Raw genomic sequence first — 11,060 nt, forward strand, 5'->3', positions numbered from 1 at the left:
AGCGGGACTCGTCAGTTGTTACGATTTTATAACTTGCAACGTACGAATATTTTCTGAGAAAATTTTACACGTGGACTTTTTATTTTGTTTTTACCAAAGTTTAAAAAAAACGCTAGGCGCTAGTCGAACGGTAGGTTAGGCGGGACCTAGCAGGCACTTAAGCAGATAAGCGGATTTAAGTAAATCTGTTATATTTTGTATAAATAAATATTTGTTTATACTTAAAATATATATAATTATCATGAATTACAAAATAGAATGACATATATATTATGAAGTATTGAAACATAATGAAAACATGGGGAACAAGCATATAATTTGTGTTCATTTTAGTATTTAACAAGTTTCTTTCAATTTATTAAAAAAAAAATTGCAAAATGATAATTATCTATTTTCTGTCTAAATGAGTTGCAACCTAAACAAGTGTCTAGGCGTGTCTGAGCAGGCTAGGCTGGCGCCTAAGAAGGTCTAGGCGCGATTAGGGGCGGTGGCCAACCGTCTAACTCCTAAGCAGGGCATAGGCAGAGATTTTTAGAACAATGATTTTTACACGTTTCGGTCCGCACACTTTTTTCTTTTTCTATTACGATATGATCCACAATTAATTTAGGGTAGATTATATTTTGCGAGAAATGCGAAAGGCTATCTCAAAAGTATGATTCTTTATATATTTTTTGTCAATTTATTTTTTACACAATGTTTTATAATATTGGTAAAAAATTGATGTTAATTACGAGGTGACATAGTTTACGAAAAGTACAATTTTTGAGAGAATCCCCTTATCATTTCTCATTTGCTAATTGATTGTAATATTTAAATGTATTTACTACAATCAACATCTCACGATTAGAGTATACATTTGGTGGAAAGGTACTTGAGGGTCCGTTTGGTACGCAAACGGGACGGGACGGGACGGAACATGACGGAACGGATGATGTAAATATTGAAAAAGATAAGGAGAAATTTTGTCATAAAATGTTATAAATTTGTGTTCCACGGATGTGGAACGGGTCGTTCTAGGGGGAAGAGGTGGAATGAAAAATCATCCAAATTTCGTCCCATGAGACAACCCGTTCCCTAGTTTTTAAGCGCACCAAACGTGGGACGGAACGACTCGTTCCGTTCTGTCCCGTCCCGTCCCACGTACCAAACGGTACCTGAAGGAACGAAAAATGAAAGCTCGAAAACAAAGAGAATAAGTCTTTTCCAAAGTGTTGCTCCATGCTCCAGCTTTTCCACTCCCTTTGATTTTTATACGCAAAATAATCTCTTTCACTTTTTTAACCAAATCTCTCTTTATTCTGGCACTTAAATGAAGAGATCGAAGAGATTATGACATATGATGTTCATCATAGTTGTATTTATTTAAGACTATTCATAGCAATTCTACTTGGTAAGCTCTATTTTAGTCTATCGAAGAAAGATTTGATTGAAATTGTCCATTTGAAAATTTCCCATAAAAACTAAGGAGTTTTAACAAAACACTTCCAGTACTGTTCACTTTTAAAGAAAAACCACATTTGTACTATTCACTATACCTTTAAAAATGACTTTTTATTAAAAGGGAAGTTTTTTTGAACTTTTCGTTAGTTTTCCTTAAAAACTAATCATAGGTTTTTATAAAGAAAAACTAATGAAAATGGTTTGAAAACTTTGATTTCTAACGAATATGACAAAAATGTGTTGTAAGTGAATAGTATCAGGATTGACTTTTTAGAGTAAAAATATGATTTTTCGTTAAAGTGAACGGTACCAGAAGTGTTTCATGTTCTTATAATTCATGCTTCAAAAGATTCTCTTTGCAGTTTTTCATCAAACTTCTTTTCCCTCTTGCTTAGCTTTGGAGTACAAACTTGATCAGAGCCGTCCATTTCTTAAATCTGTTGTTGGATTAACATATAAGCAAAGAATTAATGCGTGACTTAACTTTAAATGCTCACCCAGGTGAGGCTTAACTCCCAAGTCTAACATATTACTTTTTTTTTCTTGGCAAGAATTATTATTATTTTGTCACGAAACTAATTATGTTGGTGTTGAGGATGCATGTGATGCTATATTTATTTACAGTATGTGTAATGCATTCAACAAACTAGTTTGATTGTCACACGCATGTGGTTTAACATCCTAGTCAATATAGTTTTGGATTTCTACCTATATGCTCGGGGTTCGAAACACTCTTTTAAATTAATGTAATAGTTTTGAACTCTCTCTCATCCCCTTAATAATAATATTTGTTTTAAAAAAAACCTAGTATAAATATGTTAATGTATTTCTCAAAGCGTCAACTATATGCAATCAAAAGCATCTATATACAAAATCTTGTCAAAATGAATATGGTGTTCTATCAATCCCAAAGCTTGAAAATTAGCTACACATGAAGAGGCTTGTTATCAATCTTGCATCAAGGGACCTTGAAAATTAGCTATATATGGTATTCTAAAAATCTCCGTGTAGCGCCGCATGGGCGTTAGGCGGTTGACCACCACCCAGATTAATCCCTGGGTGTTTGAAAATTAAGAAATGACACCTAAACCTATTTAGGCGCCCACCTAACTCATCCAAACCCGCTTAGGCACGCGCTTAGATCGCGACTCACTTAGACATAAAATATATAACTTTCATTTTGCATTTTATTTTTTTAATAAATTTTAAGTATAAGCAAACACTTATTTATACGATATATAATGGATTTACTTAAATCGGCCTAGGCCCCTGCCTAGATCCCGCCTAACCACCTAGACGTTAGGCCCCAGCTTGCCACCTGACTAGCGCCTAACGTCTTTTAGAACCATGCTTGCATGTACTTATAAGCAAGTGAGCTACTCCTCATATTGCAATTTGTTTTTATGGTAAAATTCCAATTTTCTTCATGGTATCAAAGCAGTTTGTCTTGCGTGCTAACAACCACACATACTCCACGTCACACCACAGTTTACGTTGTCCACGTGTTAGGTTTAGAAATTTGCACATGTGAGAGGACGCATTGAGAGTATCAATCTTATATCGATTTGCCACACGCGAGGAGCGTTTTGAGAGTGTCATTCCCACATCGAACTTCAACTCTCTATATTGCTAATTGATTTTATAATAAAACTCTTTCTTAACAAGATACTGACAAGTACTGTAAATTCATGAAAATATGTCGCGATGAAACATGAAATTTTTCGGAAGCTATTGCATAATAAGGAAGATAGCATTTGGGTTTTCCAAGTTCCTCATCCAAATCCCATGTTCAAGGGACTCGCAACGCACACACAAAGGGAATCGGGAAAACCTACGACAAAAAGTAAACACTGTAGGTAAGTTAGGTCTGTCACATTCGAATTAGATACACTAATAGAGTAAAAATTATGCCTAATCGCTTGGAATAATTTCATAAGCGAAGGACAATTGGTTCCCATGGAATATAAAAGAGGAATTCCTAAGCAAGCTTCTTAAAACTGTACTTTAATCTTTTCGCAAGCAAAGTTCTTAAGCAAAGGACAATTGTCCTTCCTTCTTTTTTATGTTCTTTTTTTGTTGTATCATGAGGAGTTAGATTTATGCTTTCTGATTAGATGTAATTTTTTATTTGATATCAATAAAATTCTCTTCGTACCGTAGAGGTTTTTCCAAAAAAAAAAAAACCCCCTTAATACGAAGGTAAGTTCTTAATAACATTATACTATAATCTTTTCATAGACTTATTTAATCATTTCTTTGGTAGCATAATACCGATCCTCCCCTTCTTCAAATTTCTTTTGATGTTGGTTTTTGCCTTATTTTTGTTTTCTTTCCCTTGCAACATCAAATTATCGTCTTTATATTCTACAAAATATAATTTTTGGTGCAAAATCTCTTATAATTCAGGTTTAAACAATTGAAAAATGACAACGTAAAACCTAAAGAACTTTTTTATCTAAACCAATTGGGACGATGCTCGCCTTCGCGCAATTGGTGGTTGGCTGTAGTTGGACACACACTAAAATTAGCTCATGCATACTTCTCAATCCTCATGAGTTGGAATTTCATATGGATTGTAATTTTATTTTGAATTTTTGCATTGGAAACTGGTTAATGCAAAAAACCAAGGCTATGTTGAGGCACATTCAATCATAAAACTAGATTCTCTTTGAAAGTTAAATATTGTTCACGTAAATTTTGTTGCCTTTCACTAACTTGTGTCTCCATCAATTTAAGGTTCTCTTCAAAGTGAACTTACCGAAATGCTCATTTTCAACTAATCACTTTTGAAATATAGATTTAAAAACATAGCTTAGGATTTTTATTTTATTTTTTAACTCCACCGAAACTAATAGCCCTTTGCTTATGAAGTTATTCCAAGCCATTAGGCCCGTTAGTGTCACAAATTAACGAATATATGCATGACTGCCCCATTGGTGAACAATCTCTACTTTACTAGTGCATCGGATTCGAATGTGACAGACAGAACTTACTTACAATGTTTACTTTTTGTCATAGGTTTTCCCGATTCCTTGTAGTGTAAGTTGTACGAGTCACTTGAACATGGGATTTGGATGAGAAACATGGACAACCCAAATGCTACACACATGCTATCAGTATCGTCTGACAAAAGTTGAGATCTTATTATAAAATTAATTGGTAATATGTAGAGTAGTTTAACTACTTCTAAACATATGTAAGGTTCCCCATTTCTTCGACGTGAGATTGATACTCTCAACACGTCACCTCATGTATGACGAATTTTTAAGCCTAACAAGTTAACAACACAAATTAGGTGGCATGAAACATGTGTGGCCATTAGGCTTAAACAGGACAACCTGCTCTGATATCATAAAGAAAGTTGAGTTTCCACTATAAAATCAATTGACAATATGGAGAGCAACTCAACTATTTATAAGTATATATAAGTATATATAAGGTCCCTCTTTTTTTTTATATGGTATTGATACTCTCAACATTTCATTAACACATACTGTAAATAAATATAGCATCACAAGCATCCTCACCACCAACAAAATTAGATTCATAACAAATATAATAAATTTTGACAAAAATATAAAATAATAATTAAAAAAAAAACTAGTTTAAATATGTTAATGTATTTCTCAAAGTGTGAACTCTATGCAAGCAAAAGCGTCTATCTACAAGATCATGTCACAATGAAAATGGTCTTCTATCGATTCGTCACACGTGAGGGGACGTATTTAGAGTAATCTCATATAAAAGAAATAAGAGACATTGCATGTGCTTATAAGTAGTTGAGCTACTCCTCATATTGCTAATTGATTTTATGGTGAAACCCCAACTTTCTTTATGATATCAAGGCAAATTGTCCAGCGTGCTAACAACCATACATACTCCAAGTCATCCTATAATTTATGGTGTTCACGTATTAGGCTTGGAAATTTGCACGCATAAGAGAACGTGTTGAGAGTACTAATTCTACATTGATTTGACACACGTGAGGATGCATGTTGGAGTGTCAATCCCACGTCGAGCTTCAACTTTCCATAGTACTAATTTATTGTATAGAGGAATCCCAACTTTCTCGAGAAGATACTGACAAATACTGTAAATTCATGAAAATATGTTGCGATGAAACAGGAAATTTTTCGGAAGCTATTGTATATTAAGGAAGATATAGCTTGTGTGTAGCATTTGGGTTTTCCAAGTTCCTCATCCAAATCCCATGTTCAAGTGACTCGCAACACACACACAAAGGGAATCGGGAAAACCTACGACAAAAAGTAAACACTGTAGGTAAGTTATGTCTGTCGCATTCGAATTAGATATACTAATATAGTAAAAATTGTGCCTAATCGCTTGGAATAATTTCATAACAAAGGACAATTGGTTCCAATGGAATATAAAAGAGGAATTCCTAAGTAAGCTTCTTAAAACTATACTATAATCTTTTCCCAAGCAAAGTTGAGCAAAGGACAATTGTCCCGCCTTCTTTTTTATGTTCATTTTTTGTTGTATCATGAAGGATTATGTTTATGTTCCATCTGACTAGGTGTATTCTTTCCTTTTTTTGATATCAATAAAAAATTTCTAGTACTATCGAGATTTTCCCAAAAAAAAAAGGTTCTTAATAACATGGTACTTTAATCATACTTTGGTAGCATAATCATTTCTTTGGTAGCATAATACCGATCCTCCCCTTCTTCAAATTTCTTTTGATGTTGGGTTTTGCCTTATTTTTGTTTTTTTTCCCTTGCAACATCAAATTATCGTCTTTATATTCTACAAAATATATTTTTGTGTGCAAATTCTCTTATAATTCAGGTTTAAACAATCGAAAAACGACAACGTAAAACTTAAAGAACTTTTTTATCTAAACCAATTCGGACGATGCCCGCCTTCACGCAATTGGTGGATGGCTTTAGTTGGACACGCACTAAAATCACCTCATGCATACTTCTCAGTCCTCATTAGTTGGAATTTCATATGGATTGTAATTTTATTTTGAATTTTTGCATTGGAAACTGGTTAATGCCGAAAACCAAGGCTATGTTAAGGCACATTCAATCATAAAACTAGATTCTCTTCGAAAATTAAATATTGTTGACGTAAAATTTGTTGCCTTTCACCAACTTGCGTCTTCATCAATTTAAGGCTCTCTTCAAAATGAACTTACCGAAATGCTTATTTTCAACTAATCACTTTTGAAATATAGATTCAGAACCTTGCTTGGGATATTTTTTTTTAATTCCATCGGAACCAGTGGTGTCACAGCCCGTCCCGAAATATCTATTTCGACGGCATGAGATTACTTATTTACCCTTGGACGTTTTGTGTGGTCATGTGGGTAAAGTTTTATTTGGACCGATTCAAAGATTTTCCTAAGTTTTTGGAACACTTAGGACTTAGTTTTGTTGGTTGTGACCAACTAGGACCACACACAAGCACCCATACTTTTCTCTCTCCCGTTGAATCTCTCTCTCCCGTTGACTCTCTCTCTCTCTCCCTTCCCTCTCGAATTTCCTTCCATTTCCGTACAAACTGTACAGTCAACCTCAAACTCCTTCAACCAGTCACGGATCGACGTTAAAAAGGTGATGTTCTTGTTCCCTACAAGCTCTGAGTCCATTCATACTATTATTTGGATGTGAAACCTTGAAAAACCAAGGTACTGTTCATGCACACATAAATGTGTAGTTTTCCGAGAGTTTTGAAGCTATAGGGAGCTTTAGATCGTCTTCACAAGGCTCGGAGAAGAAAAATGAAGTGATTTGGACATCGGGAAGCTCGGGAATAGGGAGTTGCAGGTTTAGCCGGAATATCGAAGGATTTTTCGGTGAGTTCCGTCGGTTTTAGGACTTTTGAAAGGTAAGGTTTTGTTCTACTTGTCCTAAGCTTCAATTTGGTTCAAGTTTCGTGGAATTTGGTTGAGAATTGGACGAGATATGAAAGTTTTCATGATTTTCCAGTTTCCGATGAACGGCGACGGCAGTCGGAGAGGCTAACCGGAGAAGAAGATAAAATATTCCATCAGAGTTGATGGAATATTTTGACGCTGTCAGGTAGAATTAATTGTTTCTGTTACTTTTTAACGGAATATTCCTAACGACGTTAAGGGATTCCATTAGGGTCCCTGCGCGTGGCCGTGCGTGTTGCTGTGCCCATGCCTGCGTGTGGGACGTCGGAAATTTTTTCTAAAAATATGGGGATGTTCGTGAGGTTGTGTGGATCACGTTGGTATATTCAAACATCCAATTTGAGCAATGTATGAGAAGTTATTAGCTAGTATTGGTTATGTGCTTTAAATTAACGTTTTTATAGTTGTTTCGCATATAGGGGAGACTTATCCCTAGGACGAGCGTAGTCAATGGCGACTCGAGGGCTACGACCCTTCGACATACCAGTGAGTGGACTTTTGGTTTTAAGTGTATACGTATATGGTTGATATTTTCCCAGAAAATGCATTTAAATGAGTTATGCTTTGAATATGTCATGCCTATTGCTTTATGCTTAAACCATGAGTTAGAATTGTATGCATAAATGTGATTTGGTGTTGTGGGCGCTCAGGTAAGTTCCAGGTGAGTTTATGAATTGTGAATGTGTATTGAATGGCTGTGATTAATTGAGAAGCATAGAGGTCATAAACCTGCACCTCGGGTGATTGTGATTTAGCTAGAGATATAGTACATGCCTGTATATAATGTCACCTCCCGCACCATATGCTCACATTGGATCCAATTTAGGTGCACAGTCTTGTCGTACAGACCATTATAGGTGGTTCCGACTCGTAGGTGACTAGCGATTTATCGCACAACTATCATGAGAGCGTAGTATTGAGCATAATTATATTACACCCAGTCTTGTCGTACAGACCCTTTTCAGTGGTTCCGACTTGTGTGCAGTGTAGTGCTATATAGGTCATTTGTAGTGACTTCGGCTAGATTGACTAATGAGCTATGAATTCAGTCGTACAGACTTCTGCAGGGGTTCTAGCTAATGTGTTATTTTCCATGAATTTATTTTCACCTTGGTTACTTATCCTGTTTATATCTTGGCATGACATACTTATGATTATGAATATGTGAAGCATGATTTGAATATATATATATATATATATATATATTTATATTCTATTTCTGGGAAAATTATACATGTTTTACGACGAGGGGTTAGAGCATTTTGATGATGAAATGGTTTTGAAAACCTTTGTTTTTGCCCACTTACGTTTTCTGTTTTGCGCCCCTCCAGGTTTTAGGTAAACTTGTTGTTGGTGGCATTAAGGATCTCGGCGGTTTCGACAGAATAAAATATTCATAGGATATCTTATGGTACTGTATAACTAGTACTTGTCCTACTAGACTGCACCTAGACTTTCTATGCTCTGATTAGGAGTATTTACTCTTGTATCTCACTCCTAGCACTTTTTGCTTATTAGTGCATATTAGTAGCTTTTGGTTTTTATTTATTTGTATATTTCTTATCCTTATTGCTTCCGCACTGTGCACATGGTTACGTCAACCTCTCGTGACGGCCAGCATACCTCGATTTCGGTCGGGATGTGTCAAGTAGCCATTTTCTTATGAAATTATTCCAAGCCACTAGGCCCGTTAGTGTCACAAATCAACGAATATATGCATAAGTACCACTGCCCCATTGGTGAACAATTTTTACTTTGCTAATGCATCGGATTCGAATGTGACAGACACTTACAATGTTTACTTTTTGTCGTAGGTTTTCCCAATTACTTATAGTGTAAGTTGTACGAGTCACTTCAACATGGGATTTGAATGAGAAATTTGGACAACCCCAATGCTACACACATGCTATCAGTATCGTCTGACAAAAGTTGAGATCTTATCATAAAACTAATTGACAATATATAAAGTAGTACAACTACTTATAAGCATATGTAAGGTCCTTCATTTCCTCGACGTGAAATTGATACTCTCAATACGCCACCTCATGTATGACGAATTTTCAAGCCTAACACGCGGACAACACAAATAAGGTGGCATGGAGTATGTGTGGCCATTAGGCTTCACAAGCGGGACAACTTGCTCTGATACCATGAAGAAAGTTGGATTTCCACCATAAAACCAATTGACAATATGAAGAGTAACTCAACATGTAAGGTCCCTTCCTTGATGTGAGATTGATACTCTCAATATCTCATTGACACATACTGTAAATAAATATAGCATCACAAGCATCCTCACCACCAACATAAATAGATTCATAACAAATAATAATAAATTTTGACAAAAAAATAAAATAATAAACAATACCATGTAATATGTTACACCGGGACTTAAGTCTCACCTGGGTGAGCATTTGAAGTCAAGTCACGCATAAATTCTTAGGTTATATGTTAATCAACAATAGATTTTAAAAAAAATGAACTTTAACAAAAAACTTCTGGTACTGTTCACTTTAACGAAAAATCAACATTGGTATTTTTTACTTTATCCTTTATTTTATCTTTATCGTTAAAACTCAAAAATTTCAAGTCATTTTTATTAGTTTTTCTTTTAAAAAATGGACGGCTCTGATGAAGTTTGCACTACTAAGCAAAAGCAAGAGGAAAAGGAAGTGATGAAGAACTGCAAGAGAATCTTTTGATTTTCCAAATTATTCACTCATTATTCAAAAGCATAAAGTATAAGAACTTATGATTAGCTTTTTGAGAAATTTCCAAATGAACAATTTCAACGAAATTTTTCTTCGATAGATTAAAATAGAGTTATCAAGTAGAATTGCTATAAATACAACCTTAAATAAATACAACTATGGTGAATATGATCTGTCATAATCTCTTCAATCATTTTAGAGTAAATTGTAATAATGGTCTCTCAACTTTAATTAAATTGAAGCAATGATCCATCAACTAAAAATCTATTATCATTGATCCATTAACTCATCATAACATGTAACTATGGTCATTTTCATCAATTCTGTCAAAATGAGTTATGTTGAAAAGATCATTGCTACAATGGATTAAAGTTGAGGGATCATTACTCCAATTGAGTTAAAGTTAAAGGACCATTTCTCCCGTTGAATTAAAGTTGAGGGATCATTGATACAATTTTTCTTATTTGAATTTTCATATTTGCCCCTTGATTTATCCTCACATGCATGACACATGACTTATTTTAACGGAGTTAACGAAAATGACCATAGCGGCTTTGAAGAATTGAGGGACCTAATGGTAATAAATTTTTAGTTGATGGACCATTGCTCCAATTAAGTTAAAATTGAGAGACCATTGCTACAATTAGTCGATCACTTCATTATGTGTCAAGAGATATTTGGTAAGAAAGTGGAAAATATTTTTTGCATATGAAAATCAAAGGAAGTGGCTAAACTGCCTTAATTCTTTTAAAACGTCTGATTCTTTTTGTCGTCAAGCTTTCATTCCTCGTTTCGTTCCTCCCTATACTCCACAAATAGATACACTAATTGTTATATGTTGATTGTATTAAATACATGTAAATATTATAGTCATTTAACAAAATGTAATGTGCCCTAAATTAATTGCAGATCATATTGTCAAAAAATGAAGTCCAGACCGAAACGTAGATGGTGGCAATGCACCAAAAAATAAAAATAAAAAGTAAGAAGGTTTAGATATAGGT

General features: G+C 34.6%; 1 long non-coding RNA gene across 4 annotated transcripts; it reads left to right on the forward strand.

Annotated features, from left to right (window-relative positions):
- The first annotated feature begins 6,934 nt into the window (after window positions 1–6,934).
- LOC139198354 (uncharacterized) lies at window positions 6,935–9,638 on the forward strand. Of its 4 annotated transcripts, XR_011583780.1 has the most exons (6): window positions 6,935–7,296; window positions 7,398–7,490; window positions 7,557–7,665; window positions 7,765–7,831; window positions 8,677–8,756; window positions 9,160–9,638. It is a non-coding gene; the product is annotated as an uncharacterized lncRNA (long non-coding RNA). The 4 variants fall into 4 exon arrangements; XR_011583778.1 differs by lacking the exon at window positions 9,160–9,638 and having other exon boundaries at window positions 6,937–7,296; window positions 8,677–8,893; XR_011583781.1 differs by lacking the exons at window positions 7,557–7,665; window positions 9,160–9,638 and having other exon boundaries at window positions 6,939–7,296; window positions 7,750–7,831; window positions 8,677–8,893.
- Window positions 9,639–11,060: the final 1,422 nt, after the last annotated feature.

This window comes from Malus domestica, chromosome 08 (genome assembly GCF_042453785.1).
Source record: "Malus domestica chromosome 08, GDT2T_hap1".
Classification (NCBI taxonomy): Eukaryota; Viridiplantae; Streptophyta; class Magnoliopsida; order Rosales; family Rosaceae; genus Malus; species Malus domestica.